This window comes from Nothoprocta perdicaria, unplaced genomic scaffold (genome assembly GCF_003342845.1).
Source record: "Nothoprocta perdicaria isolate Ctin4 unplaced genomic scaffold, notPer1 scaffold_72, whole genome shotgun sequence".
NCBI lineage: Eukaryota > Metazoa > Chordata > Aves > Tinamiformes > Tinamidae > Nothoprocta > Nothoprocta perdicaria.
The window spans coordinates 734,505-752,077 of record NW_020455999.1 but is presented as its reverse complement, the minus strand read 5'-3'; positions in this window follow the sequence as shown (position 1 = coordinate 752,077).

Genomic DNA, 17,573 nt, shown 5'->3' with positions numbered 1-17,573 from the left:
GAATGGGTTCTTTGAGAGGCACTCAAAAGGGCAGTGTGGAGCTAGGAATAGAGCCAGTCTTTTGACTCGCAGCCCAGAGCTCTGTGCACAGGGACACAGCGCTGCTGGGCTTGGGTGTTGCCTGCTTTTTGTGTTACCCTGTCTGCACAGGAAGCAGTTTACTCAGGACATGAACAAACGTGCAAAGTGCTAAGAGCTTCGTTTTTCTGTTTTCTCTTTAAAAAGCAGTCTCCCAAAATAAATCTTCCCTTGAGTCAGCTCAAGTTCTGCTAGGAAGAGTTTCCACAGAGAAAAGACCTTTAGCATTAGAAGTGTACAAATGAGTAAGTCAAAAAGAGAAGAAAACCTCAGATCATTAATTTGCTGTCTTAGGGACTCTCCTGCTCTTCCCAGTAACTTCTGGGAATGGCTTGCACAGATAGTTCAGGGAAGTTGCAGCCTGCCCTCCCTTTCAGCTGCCCCGCTCTCCGTGACGCGCAGTTGTGTCCTGCTCAGCGCTCTGCAATCTCAGCCGTGGCCTCGGGAGCTGCTCTGCTGCCCCTCCAGCTTTCTCTCTCTTATCTAAAAATGGCCTTATCTCCATTTCCTCTGCTGTCACTCACCAGAATGACCTGGCTGTAGCTTCTCTGTTCAGCGCGGTGCTTTTATTAACCTGCTCATCATCCCAGGGTCAGCAAGCTCCCTATTTTACGTTGGAATTCAATTTGCAGCCACTGTTTAAGGGCATGAGAGCGTCCCAATGAGAGGTGTCACCGTGGTGAGTGTCTGGGCATCTTTCTCCCTGCCAGGATGGAGAAAAGAAAGTGAATGGGAAAGAAGAACCTGGAGAGAGACGTGCTAACACTCTGCGCTGCAGACACCTCTCGGAAGGGAGGAGAGACTGAGACAGACCACGGGTAGGAAACGCAGCTTCCTGGTGGAAGAACTTTGGCTGACACATTAGCAGTGAGTAACACGCAGTGAGTGACCCTAGTCTGATAACTATTTATAACTCCCAACAATGACTCTCTTATCACAGGGCCACAGTGAGTGTCTGCACACCGAGTAGGAGGAGAAGCCAAGTCGGGGTGGGGGGTTTTGCAACAGGACTAAGTGAGTTGCCAGCTTCTCAGCTTTCCTCTGCCCTCTGTGGAAGGCCATGGTCCAGCAGAAAACACATATCCGGAATCAGCGAACAGACCCTTGTGCTTCCCACATACTGTGCAGATCAAAAGAATTGAACATAAGCTGCTGTGGCCCTTCACCAAAGGACCCAGGTCCATGACTTTTGGGAATTCGTGCTCCCTAATTAGGCTGGGAACCGAGCGTGAGGGGAAAGGTGGCCAGCAACTATCTGGTTGGGATATTCCTGCTCTGCTGCGTGTCGTAACTGTGTGTGGGGTGCAGTTCCCAAAAGCTGCCTAAATAGGCAGGTTGCACACAGTGTAGAGAGATATCTAGCTTTACAGGCTGCTTTACCATTTGCTTATCTATGCTGAGATAACCCTCAGCACTGAAATTGTGAAATCCAGCGTTGCTGTTAAATTCCTAGAAAAATTCTAGGAGGCAAAATGTGGTTGTATAACCCCGGAGTGCCCCTGTCTTTATTGCAGGAATATGTGAATTTCTCAGAAATCCTTAACAACGGAGAGTCTGGACCTGCTTCTTTTGGATGATTCCTTCCTCTGCATTAATCTAGGAGCATTTTGTGCTGCTAGGGCTACAGTGCATGACACGACAGTGTCTCATGCTGCTGGTTCACTGATTTTCCTGGACAGGGATGCGGGAAGCCCGGCTGCAGGGAAGGGCAAACGGAGCCTCTATGGGTCACCGCAGAGCTCTGCGACATGGAGCTGATCTTGGCCTCGGGGTCTGGCCGCAGCTGCCAGGACTGTCCCCAGCCATCCGTCGTATTCCGCTTCTTCCCAGAGGAGCCTCCCTGCATTCCCCTATTTCCCTTGGGAGTGAAACTGGCCCCCTCCATTAATTCTCCTGAATGCTAGGTCACCCCAAAATCACCTTGTGCCACATACCCTGCTTTTCAAGTTGTACTAAGGTGCCTTTTAAGGTTCCTGCTTGAGAGGGCAAGACGTCTCTGATGTCTGATTCAGTGCTCAGGAGCATCCTGGAGCCCCTTTCCCTGGCGTCTCTTACGCCTCCCGCTTTGGCCAAGCCTGCAGGTGTTCAGGAGGACAGACATGTGCTCAGAGCAGTGACTTGCATCCATAAAGAGCTCAGGTGATCCCAGCTCCATCTGTCCATGGGAATATCCAGCCGCCAGCTGGACACGGTTGGGCTTCCCAGGCCGCTGCCGTGCTGGGCTGCTCATCTGCCTCGAGGGCAAGGGGGGAGCGATGAGGAAGCAGGGGCTGTCCAGGGAAAGCTGGGGGCGACGGATGCCCGAGTCATGGGGAAAGGGAAAGACCGGAGCCAACTGTCTGGCTGGAAAGTTTGTGTAGCGGACACCTGGAGGGAGCTGTGGCCTTTGCCATCACAACCCCGGCCACCCATCTTTAACCCTCTGCTCGCTGAGCGCGAGGGCAGCCCCGGGCTGGCAGAGGAGCCAGGGCTGCAGGGAGGGCAGCTGCAGGAGCCTGTTCCCCAGAGCCGCAGCCTCGGCCGCTCGGCTGCGATGTGCACGTCGCTCCGCAGCCCTGGGAGAAGGAAAAATGGGAAACAGAAAATACCCTTCCGTGATTTATCGCTGGCCTAATCCACGTAGCCCACGGCACTCTGTTTCTGAGTGCTGATGAACTCCACCTTGTCAATGAAAACCTGAGTGAGGGGCAGGATGAGATTAAAACAGGGGATTTTTGAGGGCAACAATTCGGAAATCAGGTGCTCTGAACAAAATACCTGACTTTTTTGTTTTGTTTTGTTTTTTGTTTTTTTTTTTTGCTTCTCTTAAAAAAGAGCGAATGAAAAAAAGAAGCAAAATGTGGGCTAGCTATTACTAGCAAGTGATATTTAGAGACATCTCAATGAGGTAATGTGATGTTCTGGACAGAATCTTTCCTCTATCTGCCCCCTCTCCCCTCTTTCTGCTACCTGGGAAAGCCGGATTCAGCCCCCGGACACGCTGGACACGCTGCGCCTGGGTGGCAGGAGAGGCTTTTGGCTGCGGCGACCGTGCCAGGGCTGAGCAAAAACCCCACGTGGCCCCAGCTGGGCACGGGGCTGCTGGTGACATCCAGCATCGGCAGAGGATGGAGAAAGCAGCGGCGTTCTCGAGGTTGCAGAGATACAGGGACACTGGAGGGAGCGAGTGAAATTCCAGAGATTTTTCACGTGCAAATGGATATTTCCTTTGAGAGTCTCTAGACTAAATAATACTCCTTGTGTCTAAATGGACAGTATATCCCACTGACCTGGCAGCATCCTCTGAGCCCAGCACAAACCAAGGAATGCCCTGCAGCTGCTTGAGAAGGACACCGAAGGGGAAGGGCAGGAAGGGGGAGCATGAGAAAGGTTGGTCTCCTCCTTTAGCATTCGCTGCCGCCGCCTCCTCTCACGTTTCTCTCTTTTCTGTTTTGCAGAATCTCAGCGCCTTGGCTTATGTTGTGCTGGGAATGAGACCAGCAGTGGATGAGCAGCGGAGAGATACTGATGAGGTGAGATTGGAGCTGCTGTTGGGGTTTTAGTTTACTTCAGAGGCAGTATGTCAGGTGCCATCAAAGCTCACGAATCTGTAGGCCAACACCAGCCTTTTTTTTTTTTTTTTTTTTTTTTTGCCTGCATCCGTAAACCCATTGACTACTACTGAGGCATCCGCCAAAGTTACCTGAGAAACAAAAAAGTTAACAGGATGATTGCATTCGCACGTCAGGGCACAGAACCTCCACTGGGAAAAAAATAGGGCATCTGTAAATCAAAAATAGTTGAAACCAGAGGTTTGCTGTATATTTACGCATATATTCATTTTAAACATCTGCTCTATAGTAAGCAAGTGAACAAAATGCCCTCCCTCCTTGCCTCCTTTCTTCCTTTCTCTTCCCTTCCTATTGCTTCCCTTCTGTTTCTTTCTCTTGCCTTCCCTTCTTTTGTCCAGAATTTGGATCTAATCTAGGAGAAACTTCTCTGCTTGGTACAGATGTGTCCTATCACAAAAGCTTTACCCAAAAGGAGACGTTCCAGGTCTGCTGCCCAGCAAGCCTGCCCTGGCTCAGCTCTGCTGTTGCCTTGGGGAGAGCTTTGGTCTTGGTGCCTTAGCGGGGAGCTGTGTCGCTGCCTGACCAAGAGAGCCCACGGAGTGGCCCACGCTGCCGTGTGCTCCTGCCCAGGGTTATGGTCCAGGGAGCTTTCCCATGGGTCTGGCCAATGTTGGCACAGAATATATTGACAGCCAGGGCCCTGCTGCGAGAGTTGATCCTCTGTCCTGTCCTTCCCCAGCCAGCGATGTGCCGAGAGTGCTCCTGCCCTCCAAGCAAAACACAGACACAAGAAGGAGCTCATGCAGCTTCCCTCATGTAGGTGCAGGCAACCCGTCCTTGAATGGTGCCCCGTGCTTTGCCAAAACACGTTACCTCTGACATGTTGCATGGAGAAGCACATGAGCTTTGCTTGCGACCCTGTCATTACTGGAAAGGCTCCTGCTGCACCAGCACGGCTTTAGGAAGCAGCTAATGCCTCTTTGTTCTTCCCTTCCAGCTCAGCCGGACAGCTTTCCTCCTCGGACCCCAGAGTCTGCCTTGCGAGCCCCAGCCTCGGTGTGGACCTGCCCGGCCTTGTGAAGGTGAGTCTGTGATGTGTGGGGCTTCTTGCACTCAATGGTGCATTGAAGCACATCGGGAAAGGATAAGGTCAGGTATTTCCTTTGGGCTGAGTGCCCAGGATCTTTGCAGTGGGGGAGGAAGAGAATTTCCAAGGGCCCTTTAGAAAGCAGGGCCAGTGCTGCTCTGGCATGGCAGGAGAGGAGGACTCTGCTGCCAAGCTGTCTCTAGACCCCTGCTCAAACACATTGGGGCACCCTGCTTTGTTTGTGCTAATAGATGAAACTGCTTCTCTCAGGAACTTGGGTACCCAATGCCAAGTTTAGATACAGTCTAGACGCAGCAGTGTATTTATAACCCTGGCACATGACGTGGCAGGCAGTGGGGTATAAACAGCATTCAAACCCAGTGAGACACCAAGTTATTTATACATCATGGTGCTCAGCGTAGGGGCTTGCAGCCTCGAAGGCAGAGACCACAAGGTGAGGGAGATAAGAAGGATTCACCCCATCAGTGGGAGTGAGAACAAGCACTCGACAGGAGTTCAGATATCGAGCTGATCTCATGCTCGAGCTCTAGTAAGACAACAAACTGTATCTCATGAGCTGACTCCATCTCGGTAACTTTGAACTGTGGTAGGTTTTACCTCAAGGATAAATTTGATTTGACCTGTTGCTATCAGAGATGAAAAGAGGGACAAGCATCTATGTGGCATCTGCTGTTGCCTGGGATTCAGACAAACCCCTATGGAGTCACAACAACAAAAATGTGCACACTCAGCACAGGACAACCACCCGGACGCTCTGCTGTCAGCTTGACAGTGTCCAGCGGTTGGAGTGCCAACATCTCTCTAACAAGGCTGAGCACTGACAAACTCATGCTAGCAAGAGAAGTCAGCATCTACACCGTGTCTTGCACAGGGAGCCTGCAGGCTGCTCAGGCTGCAAGGGAGGAAGGCAGGAGCCAAGATACAGTCTCAGCAGCTCCTTGCAATTACTTCAGTTTTATGTCACATAAAATACGCAATACAGTGTCAGGCGGGGTCTGAGTGCCTTTGTCCTGCGCTGACAGTGCCAGCTAAAGCTCTAGCTAAGGAGACAAAAGAATGACAAAGGATTTGTTCCAGAATCTGGCCTCCACTCTTGATCCACAGCAGTTTGTTACCAATTTTAAATAGGTGAGATTTAGCTCTGAACTGAAGAATCGTTTTGTTCCCTCTGAAGATTGCCATTTACCTTGCAAACCCCAGTCTGTTCTCAGAACAGTCCTTTGGCTGAGAGAAAGAGATCTCGACCCCAACTTTACAGAGGGGATGATGATACAGTCCGGTAACAAGCAGAACTTAGATCTCTAGCTCTCAGTCTTCAACCATTAGCTTGTACTTCATTAAAAAAGGCAGAGGGGACAGTCACAGTGCTGACAAACCAGTGCTAACATATTTCTGAAATGGGAGGAAGCCCAGTCTAGAGTTTGGAGCTTTCAAGTTCTCTGGCTTTCTTACGGAAACTGCACCCTTAGATCTGTCTCACAAGATGATTTCAATTCCAGCTTGGCCTTCATGCAGGAGTCTGCTAGGTTTTAACCCCTTATTCCCTCTCACTGGACAGCTGCTCTCTGGTATGTTACATAGGGTGGCTCCATGTTGTCCCAACCCTCTCCGAACACGGAGACCCCGGGACATCGGGTGGCTGAGAGCGCCAGGCAGAGCGGCCGGATCAGTCAGTGCCAACAGGGTGAAGGACGTCTCCATGTGGAGTCCTCCTCGGGCTCAGCCCTTCAGGGCAAGGAGTGTCACAGCGAGAACTGGACATGACTGCTCCTTCCTGTCCTTTCTTCATCTTGCTGCAGAGGGTTTTATGTTACTGCCTTTAGGTGAGGGGAACCGGTTCTGCAGGTGATGTTGGGGGAACAGGATGAGAAGAGTAAGATGTGACTTGTATGCAATAAATATCTGTGTCCTTTATGTGTCTTGCATGTCATGAAACACCTAAAGCTTTCATCCCGGAAAGAAATCTTTACAGGCATAATTGGCTTTAATAATAGCTTGCAAAGTCAGAGCACTTTCTCCTGAGAATCCCATGCTTTGGGCAAACATTTCTTGAGCCCTACAGTCCCCTGCGTTCAGGGATTTCACGGACAGCTCTAGGTAGAGATGGATTATCCAAGCACAAAGGATACTGTTGAGATGTTAGCTCATCCTGTAAGCCAGAGAAAGGTCTGAGAACTGAATCCCTGAGGAAAATGTCCCTTCTCCCCTGTTTTCCTGTTCTGTGAGATGAGCCTTAGTCTCTCTCTAGCTATGAGCAAAGACCTCAGCACCTAGAAGAAGTGGGGAGCAAACACCTTCCACTGAGAGCCAGAGCTTTTATGGAGCTTTGCAAGGGCCCAAAGCAGGGGAGCGTCTTCCACCATGCGCCGCGGAGGGGTGTCAGCACAGGCAGTTTCTCTGGGTCTCAGCTGACAGTCACAGGTCCAGCTGTGAGGGGGAAGTGTCAGGCTGAGGTGCTGAATCATTTCGCCCCAGCAGGAGCCTGCGAAAGGTCACCCAGTTTATTCTGTGTGACGTCTGCACCGCATCCATCCTGGTGGCTTCACTCCCTGCCCTTGCCTGGCCGTGCAGCGCCACAGGCTCTGGGGCTGCACCAGAGCACAGGGGCAAACGTCCTCCACGTGCCCCATGTGCTGTGCAGGCAGACGGAGCTCCCCAGGGCTCCAGAACAGAGCAGGGCTGCCGACAGTTCCTGACAAATCCCTGCCTGGATGCAGGTAGCCTTTCCCAGGCACTGGGAGGGCTCATGGGGAGCCAGCTCTCCTTTCCTTTCCTGCCGTTCGCATCCAGCTGGGCCCTCACATGGGTCTGAAACCATCCCCAAGTGGTCAGGCCCGCTCTGGCTAAGCAAGAGAGCAGAGCTGAATGGGAAACGGGCCAAATACAGAAAAAAACCCCAAGCCTTTGCCAGAATACAAACATCCAGCTGCAAAAGGCCCCGCGAGCCAGGCACACACAAACAGGACAAGCTTGGGACGAGCAGGGCCAGGACCCACCTCTTGGAGCAGGTCCCCATCCTGCGCTGGGCAGGGGGATGGTGCTGGTGCCCGTGCTCCCGGAGCAGAGCGGGGCATCGCCCTCTAGTGCACACAGCAAGGCAGCCTGGAGGAGCAAGGGGAGATCGGGGCCAGCCTGGCTTGCAGCTGGACAGGGAAAATCACTCTTTGGTACCTCTGAAAACTCCCATTCCTGGTGCTAAGCATTCCTGCATAGTGAGGCTTCCGGCAGCAGGCCGGGAAAAGGAACTGGAAAACAGTTCACAAAGGGGATATTTTGGAACCCACCATCATCTCACAGTATTTGGAACCGTTGAGTTCCCAGTCCAAGGATTGCTTGGCCAATGCCTGAAGCACCCAAGCAGTGATTACAGCTGATGGGGGCAGGTTTCCATCCAGGCAGTGCAAAAGGCTTCACCTCAGATTCCTGGGAACTTCGACTCCAAAATAGCTGCTGGGAGCTTTGGATGGCCAGAAGGTGTCAGCTCCCGCCCGCACCAGGCAAGGTCTCCACAGGAGAACTATCACACTTAAAGATGCAGGTCTCAGTGTGAATGGGGACAAATCCACAGTCTACCTGGACCATCAGAGGCTGATGGGACAGGGCTAAGCAAACAGTGAGCTCAAGGTGCAAAGAGGGACGTTGTGGGTCCCAGCCGTGCCCAGCAGCATGGAGAACCCGGTGCGGGGGGCTGCTCCCGCGGGCCCCCCGAGCCGCGGAGTGGCCTGGAGGCTGCCGGGCTCCTTCCCTGCGAGCCTGCCGCCCGCTCCGCTTCCCGGCTCCCGCACAGCCATGCGGAGCTGCAGGGAGGCCGTGAGCTGTGGCGTGTTTGAGCCGTCGCCTGGGCTACGCCTAAACATTGGCCTCAAATAATAATTGTAAAATAACTTGGCGCTGGGGCGGGGGGAGCGGCTGCGCTGCCTCCTGTGCCGAGGAGCCCCGCAGGGTCCTCCGTGAAAAGCTGCCTCTGGAGCCGAGCTGCCTGCAGCCGAGCTCGGAGCTCGGGCGCGTGGAGCGGGGCAGAGGCGCTGCTCCAGCCGCACAGGGGCCTCTTGCATCGGCACCTCGGCCTCCTGCCTTGGCACTCTGGCCTCCTGTGTTGGCACTTTGGCCTCTGTTGGTACTTCAACCTCCTCCATCGGCACTTTGGCCTCCATCTGCGCTTTGGCCTCCTCCATCAGCACGTTGGCCTCTATCAGTGCCTCAGCCTCCTCTATCAGCACTTCAGCTTCCATCAGCACTTTGTCCTCCTGCATCGGCACTTTGGCCTCTATTGGCACCTCAGCCTCCATCGGCGCTTTGGCCTCCCGCTGCTCCCCGCCTCGCTCTGTGCTGTCCGTGGCTCTCGCCAAGCTCCACACATCCCCATGGAGCCCATCCAAGGGGGCAGCCCTTGGCTGTTTCCCCAGGGCAGCGCAGCCTCCTGCTCACCATCTCCACCACGTGCTATCACATAAACCTCCGTGCAGCCGCTGCTCCGAACTAGCAGCCCTGCTCCGTGTCCGCGCCGAGGCGCCGACGGGGACTCGCCCCACGCACACGGGGCCGCGGCGCGGGGCGGCTGTGGGAGGGATGGGGCTGCGGCCCCCAAGGAGCATGAGGTCACTTGCCGTCGCTCCCCTCGGGGTGGGACGTGTCGGCCGGCTGCCGCGTGCCTTGAGTGCAGCCATTCATTTAATTCTTAGGCTCTGCGCACGCTGCTGGCCCTTCCCTGTTAACTCATTCTCATCTCTTGCCTCTCCTTGTTGCAAGCAAGACACAGAAACGTAACCTACATCAAACGATGTTTACCACAGTTTGGCAACGGGCATTCTGCTCACAGTAGCCAAATGCCATAAGGCCACAAACCAGCTCCCTGCCACCAGCCCCCCGAGTCGCCGGCCCCTCACTGCCCCATGCATCTCTTCACATCTGTGACATGCGAATCACTCTCCGTCCTTCCTCTGCCTTGTCTCGAGACTGCAGGTGCCTGGAGGATGCCCAGCTCGCGGGGATAAAAAGGCATCGCCGCGGCGGTGGCGCCGACAGCCCGTGCGGCCTGACCCTCGCGGGGCGGCTGGCCACAGCGCAGGTGGCTACGAGCCCACGAGCAGCGCGGAGCCATCCCCATCTTGCCGGACGACAAGCTCAGGAGCCGCTCGTGGCCAAGGCTGAGCTTAGCAAGCTACGTGGATCACAACCAGCAGGCTGCTGCTTGCCAGGCCAGTACAAGCTGGGTGTTAGGATGGCAGCTCGCAGGGCGTAGTGCGTGGTTGGGTTAAAGAACTAGTGCTGAGGTCTGAGCAAGGCCAGGGAGAATGGAAGATGCCAGCCCCTAGTTTGAACCGTGTCCGTGGGAAGCTCAAACTGCCGCAGTGCCCAGCAGGTCTCCTGCAGGAGGAGAGTCCGGCAGTGGACACTGGGAACAGACCTGCTCCGAAGCGCTGCCTCTGGGAGGGATGTTCTCGGCATCTGGCTGCAGCTTGCCCTACCAGGTCTCATTAAAAATTCAATGACTCATTTATTTTTTATAAGGCAGGCGGGTGTTCTCCTCCTCTGCTTGTGCGGTGCCTGCAATTACACCCGGCTGTGCTTCCTGGTGAGAGGGGCTTGGGAGGCGAGGTGAGAGCAGGGGGATGAAGCTGAGCCTAGCCTGGAAGGTGGTTGCTGCCTGTGATGTCCCTGCTTGGCTCTGCAGGCCCCTGTGCTGGCCTGTCCTGCTCCGAGGGCTTCGCTGGCCACCGTGCCACTAACTCTATGGGAAATGTGGATCTTGCCATTTCCTGGACGGCACTTTCTGCAGGAATTAGGGCCGTGCCGATGGCAGGGGGATGCAGGAGATGCAGGCGGGAGGCGCGCGGGACCAGGGCTGCCTTGTGCCCTACCCCTCCGTGCTCCCGCCAGCCATCAAACCAAAACCATGTGAGGGGCGGAGCAGCAGGACAGGGATTTATGGGTTGTTTTATGGGAGATGATATAAAACACTTTTATTTCAAGTTCTCTATTGTGTTCATTTCCTCTTTCTTTTCCTCTGCCTTTTCGTTACGACATGCAGGAGAGAGGCAGGGCAGGCTCCTTGCAGACCCTCTGCAGCCACCACGCAAGCCTGTCTCAGGCCAGGGATTATCCCACCCCTCGGGCCCACCGGAGCTCTCCAGCTCGTCCAGCCCCTGTGCACAGGTACAGTAACAGAGCCCACCACTTTCTTCATAAACCAGCATCCTTCTGCAAAAGCACCCGGGTTGGCAGCAGAGAAGCTGCACAGCAGCCATGAAATTGGTTTTTTTTTAGTGAGCTAAAACCAAGCCAGCCACACGGCAAAATTACAAAAGGACAAGAAAATCAATGCTTGCTAAAGGAGTAGTAAAATAGTCGTAGTTGCGATTAAACCACACAAACACACATTCATGCACACACTGGAGAAAAGCAGGGAGTCAACGAGCCACAGTTGGGAGGAAGCAAATTCCAGGCTGATGGAAATTGCTTCTGTAAAAGTTAATCCTGATCTTGGGCTATGAGGCCAAGTCTTTTTAAAGCCATGCTGGGCAAAAAGGTTTAGTGAGATAAATCTGGAGGTCAGCCAGATCTTTGATATTGTAGCTAGAGCCTCATTAATTCCAGAGGGTCTGTGCTTGGTGGTGGCAGAATGAGGATGTCAAGGAGGAGATCAAGGTCCTGGAATAGCTCAAGGAACCATTTATGGTAAAGCATGGAAAATGCCTGGTTACCACCATGTTTCTTAATTCTGGAGTGAGGACAGCAAAAAACAAAAGATAGAAAAGGTTAAAAGGGATCATTTAAAGCTCAGCTAATGATGATAAAAAAAGCACATGTGGAAGGTAATAAATCTGGTGGGATGGGCAGCCATTTTGCTAAGCAATTTCTGCTGATGTTAGCTAATAAAAACAGCAGAGTGTTTGGTAACTGAGGTAATCTCCTCTGTGCATTCCACCCTTGCTGAAATTAATTTTTCTCCTCCTTAAAAAAAAAAAAAACTCTGTTTTTAAGGGAAGGATTCAGTCAAGTGATGATGTGCAAATCCAAGAAGGTGAGGGGTATTGTTGAGATGAGGCCTATTTCATTCTCGTAGGTATTTCATTAGTTAAACTGCACAGAAGCACAAACACAGGGCAGAAAAAGCTATCTGGATCACTGTCAACACAGGAAAACTATCCCCAGCTATTTTGTGCTGTGATTCCAACTGGTGGACAGCGAGAGCCTGCAGGCTGTCCCTCACCTTGGCACTGGGGCTTAGCAATCCCCATTGTTCTGCATGATGCTTAAGTTGTTGTTCACTTACGGCACAGCATTAACTCCAGACCCCACCTAGGGTCGTTTTTCCCCCTTGCTAAACTCGGGATAGACTCAGCCTCTGCCCCAAAGAGGTGATCCTGTGATACACCCAAAATGTGGGAATTGTCCCAGATACCCCGCAGGTCAGTGGGAGAGCAGGAGTAGCACATGGCATTTCTGAGCCCCCGAAACACAGACCTGTCTACTGCCAGGGCTCTTCTAAACCAAAATATTGTGAGCCCTTCAGGTGAAAGCTGCTCCTGTGACATTAGCACAGACAGTGACACTCAGTGCAGTCCCTGCATGTGCACCGTGGTGCTTCGCACTACGTTGGCCTTCAAGGACTGAGATGAGGACACAGGGAGGGCACAGGATGACTGCCGGGGCCTCTGAACAACCCCGGGCAGGGGACGCTTGACCAAGGACAGGCTGATAGCAAAAGGGTGGCAGTGCAGCTCAGCCCAAACTGGTGCTGCCACGAGCTGCCCTTTCTGCACCAGGCCTAGCAAAGCCAGCTCAAAGGTGCCTTGGTTTGCGTGTGAGCTGTTGGAGAAGGTTGGATGTGGGGACGCTGGGGATGTTATTACGCTGTGACTCTGACCGTGGCTGGTCCTTAGCTGGTATGTAAGTGTACCTGCACGCTGGTATGCACCACCTAAGGGTCTGTCCATATTTCTGACCCTTAACTCTGCTTATTTGCTCTTCTCCAGCAGCCCTTGCCTGCTAAGTCAGATTCTTGGCTGGATTTTATTTAATTACAGAGTGGTGCTGGGCTTGGATAATGATTGTTTTGTACGTGGGATTGATAAAGAGGAGAAAACCCAAAGAGGAGGAAAGAAGGTAGGGGGAAAAAAAAAAAAAAAAGAAGAAGAAGAAGATGAAGCAGAAGGGAGATGAAGGTTTTATCTGTGCATATGCACTGCAGACCGGTGCGGAGCCCTGGCTGTGTCTGCAAGGAGGCAGGGGAATCTGCCTCCAGCAAATTCTGCAGACCACTTGAATTACGGCCTCTGAATTTGGTCGTCAGCTCCACCAGAGTTCAAGGGCATTCCATTTTGGTACCGCTCCACTGCCTGCAGATGTAGCTTCCCTGAAGCTCCTTAAAGCCCCGGAGCTTGAGCGGGGAGAGGGCTGGGGCCCTCGGACCCCGAAGGCTTCACAGGAGCCCAGGCCCAGCAGTTTAAGGGGGCAGGGTAGGAGAGATAAAGACGCCTATGACGCTCCGCTGGGCTGGGACTGGCACCTTGCCCTGCGCCCGGGAGGTGCCGGGCTCGAGCCCCACACCTTGCAAGGCCCCCGCCCGGCCCACTCCCCATTCATGGGATGTTTGATCCCTGAGCTCATTCCTGAAAGCTTTCCAGGTAGCTCCTCAGCCGCTCGTCCTGCAGCCCTGCAGCACAGGCTCTCCTCCCATATGCTTCCTATTAATCCTAGTCCTGCTTGCAGAGAGGCTGGCTACGGAGATGGAGGGAAGGGGGTTCCAGGAGGGGGATTCTGCTCCTCTCTTTCATTTCCTCATTCCTCAGTAATTTAGGACCAGTTCTGCCCATGGCAGGGCTATATGTGCACCAAGACAATCAGGCTGCAGGCTCCATAGGTGGAAAACGATTGAGGTGTCCCCACACGGAGCCTACAGGTCACGTTTGCCTACAGCATAGACGTGACATCGAGTCATGTTCTTCCCACAGGCCACAGCCCATAGCACACAGCCGTGTGACACTGAGCAACACAGGACTTGGGGTCCCTCATCCACTCAGTCTGGCCGATCGCATCCCCTATGCTTCCAGAGAGGCCAAAGAAAAGACTAAATCCAGTTCCATATTAGTGCAGAGGGAAAATTGTTCTCTTTTTTTCAGTTCTGAATTTCCCAGGTTCTCATTCCTTTTAATTCCCTTCTTGTTCTTGTGCTGACAGACTGATGCTCCCAGTGTGGGGCCAGCCCTGCAGCAGCTGCTAGGAGCCTTGTGTGTCCTCGAGGTCCTGTAAGTGGAACGGGGCCCATTTCTGCGGTGACAAACCGGTAAGAGCAGCAGAGTCTTGCGCAGGGCAGGGCCTGCACCCGCAGAGCCTGGGCACAGCCGCCTGGCAGGCAGCGCGTGTCGGCGCAGACACCTCCGTGCTCATCCCCGGGCAAGTCAGTCTCTGCCCTGGCCCCATCTCTGCTTGCTCCTCTTCTGCTTGTGCTCTTTGCACTTCAGTTTTGCCCGTGCAAAAGAGAAACAGCCAAAGTGGCTCAGAATGAGACAGACAGAAGGAATTCAAACCATGTGTATATACTTACAGCCTTTAAGATATTTATTAAATCGTTCAAAGTACTCTCACCAAAATTTTGCTGAGTGAACAGCCAGGTGAGATGTCTCCTTGTCTGAACAAATGCACACGCTGCCTGCTTGTACCCCCCTGGACGCTGGATCCTTGCTTGGACATTCACTTCTCCTCAGGCACCCCCAAAATGGGAGCAATGGCCTGAGCCCTTCCCAGGGCAGCTGGGCGCTATCAGTACCTTCATCAGCAGCACAGATTTCTTTGATGGTGCTTCTGGCAGGGAGGTAATTTGGAAAAGAGAACTGAGCTCCAGATTTGTATCAGCCTCCTCACAGACACCCACTTAATGCAGACTTCCAGATTCCTTTCACCAGGTGCTTTGGCTGCTCTAAGTTCAGACATTCAAGCTCTTCAGGGAAGAAACATAATTCCTCATGCTTTTGCTTGGCTGTGTTGCTGATTTAAATTTGGATGCCAGAAAACAGCTGTGTTGCAGGCATCTATCTGTTGCGCTGGACTATTTTAGCAATGTTTCTCTTAGCTAAAGGCTTGAGACAGAACGGTTACAGAAATGTCTGACCCAGCTCCAGCTGCAGCCGGTGGAAAAAAGAGTAACTGACTTCAGTGGGAGCTGGATTAGGACCTAAAACAGTGAGTTCAGTGGTGCTGCAGTGTCTTTCATGTCAAATTCGCTGGGTGAAATCCAGACCAGGCTGGTAATGCTTGGGAAGCTGCCAGATGCTAATGATGGGGAACAAGTTGGTGAGTCCTTGCTCCGGTTTGTAGGAAGCCACCAGACAAAACAAGTCCCATGAGCGGCCAGCTCGACTCTTGCCCAGTTGGGTTCGTGCTGTTCTGGCAGGGGAGCCCCAGGAACCTCCCTGAGCTGCTTCATGTGGTGCCTGATCTGTGGAGGCCACGATGCTTCCGTGCACATTTATCCTCACAAAATTCCCTAGAACTACTGAGCCTGATACAAAAACAGTGTCTGGAGCACAGCGTTTTCCCAGGAAGAAAAAGAAAAAAAAAAGTAATATTTTCTCTGACTTGAGTGAGGTGCTCAGACAGTGCTGGTAGCTTTTTCTCCAGGGCTTCAGAGTTATCCCACCTGAGATTTTTTATAGCTGGTTTCCCCTTTGGGTTGTTCCATGGAGGAGAAGAGGAACCACAAGATAAAAGGTCTCCAAAGAGTTAAGGCAGGATTATAGACATTTATAAGCAAAACTAGAGGTGCAGCCAGAGTAAATGCACAGAGTGTGCTAGGGATCCAACCCTACCTGCTTAATTGCTCGCTGCTCTGGTTGCCTCTGCTTCCTACATTGGTCTTACACTGCTCTCTGCTGGGGAATGGGAGCTGGAGGAAAGCAGGGCTGCAAGCATTCCAGAATCAGCACAACCACCACAGGCTAAGGAATAATGTGCATATACATCAGCTTATACATTGCTCCGGGAGATGTCTGCAGTCTGCTTTTGCCCACCAGTACAAGCTGACCCCCAGGACCAAGTTTCTAGCCAATATAGAAGTAGATGCCATGAATGTCTGGAGCCCGGAGTCGTGCTGAGTACAACAGCCAGGAGCTTGTAGTTGTTATGTTGGGAAAATGGTCCTCGGTCAAACAAGCTGCTCTTGCAGCTTTGAGCATATCCAAATTGCCCTGTCAAGACAACTAGTTGGAACTGCATGTAACTAATTTCTTAATGAGCTTGGGGAAGATAATTAGGGCAGTGTTTTTCACAGTGTCCACTGTGCTACTGGCGTTAGTAAACCTGGCAAAGAGTAAATTTTACTAATTTATCACCCAGAAAAACGGAAAACCATAAGCTGTTTCTGGCTTAGCTGCGGTGGCAAACTCTCTGCTAACCTTGTATTTGATGATGGCAGAAAACTTTCACCATCTTAATATATGTCACTTCCAGAAATCTTTCTGGGGAATTAAATGGTACTTCCACGAGAGGGCTCTGGGAACATATCTTTAGCCTCAGAAAACTCTCTAGTGTACACAAGCCACCAGTGTGACATTATATTGGTGCAGAGTCATCCCCTCTAATTAGTGTTGTGGGCAGTGCTGTCCATAGCCTTGCCCGTCGTTCCTTTGCTCTCATTATATTAACTCTCTTTTTCTCTGCAGTTTTTAAACTTAAGATTCCTAGTAGGGATAATTTGTGACATGTGGTCTCATATCCCATAGTGAAAAGGAGCAGAAAGGTTATTAATTTAAAGAGTCTGAGTAGCTCAGAGTCAGCTAATTGCCCGAGGAACTCTGTACTAGCTGCTGCAATGTACTAAATTAAGCTGAAATCCAGGGACCTCTGGGTTACTTTCCTGGGCTATGGATGTGGTGGCTGAAAGTCAACATATGGGAAGTTCTGCTGCTTCTGAGCAGACCAGAAGACCAGGAGAACTTCTCCCAGTTTTCCTGGGCAACAGGAGTCAGACATCTATTCTTCCACACAAATTACTAGGGCTAAACTACCAAACCTCCAAGGCTTATGGTTCTGTAGGAGCTGAGTCTTTCCAGCTCCTCCTAGGACTGATAAATCTCAGTGGGACCAGAGCGGGAGCTGCCCCTGCGGCCACGTCCATCTTTGCCCATCTTTGCTTTTGCAAGGGGCTGTAGGATAGAAGGGACATATTAAACACACGGTTTAGACAGTGTTAAGTCTGCTGACCTTTATCTGTCCTGTCTCGGCTTAGCCCTGCACAGAAATAGAGGGACTGGAAATCCGGCCCTACAGCTTTAACTTAGAGCTTTGTAACGTGACCTCCCTCATGGACACACAGCTCTTCCGTGCTCTTAAGTGAACCATGACTTGAAATAGTCATCGTTTAAGAGCAGCTCAGCTCCGGACATCTGCTCCCCAGCTCTCAGACCACAGATCCAGCCCGGCTCCATCCGGAGGCTTTTCTGGGAAGCCGTTGGGTGAGTGGCTGCCTTGAGCCCCCGCCTCTCGCACACCCCTCTGCGGGGCTGCTGCCCAACACGGCCCTGCTCTTCCCTCCTGCCTGTCGGCTGCTCCCGCTCCTCTGGCCTCCTGCCCTGTGTCCCGTTACCAAGTGACAGCTGGAAGAGATTCCTTCACGTGCGCAGCACAGCCCCTGGGAAAGAGCAAGGAGACAGCAGCAGGATAGACATAGTGAGGGAACGGCCCACATGCACAGCCTGCAAGAGCTGCATGATCAAGAGGATTGAAAATCTGTTTTTTCTTTCTTCCTTTGTACCAGAAAGTTGCAGCTTCTTCTCTTGCTGTAGCAACTTCCCACCCTTGCACAACTGCCAGGATCAGCTCCCCCATGTCTCTGT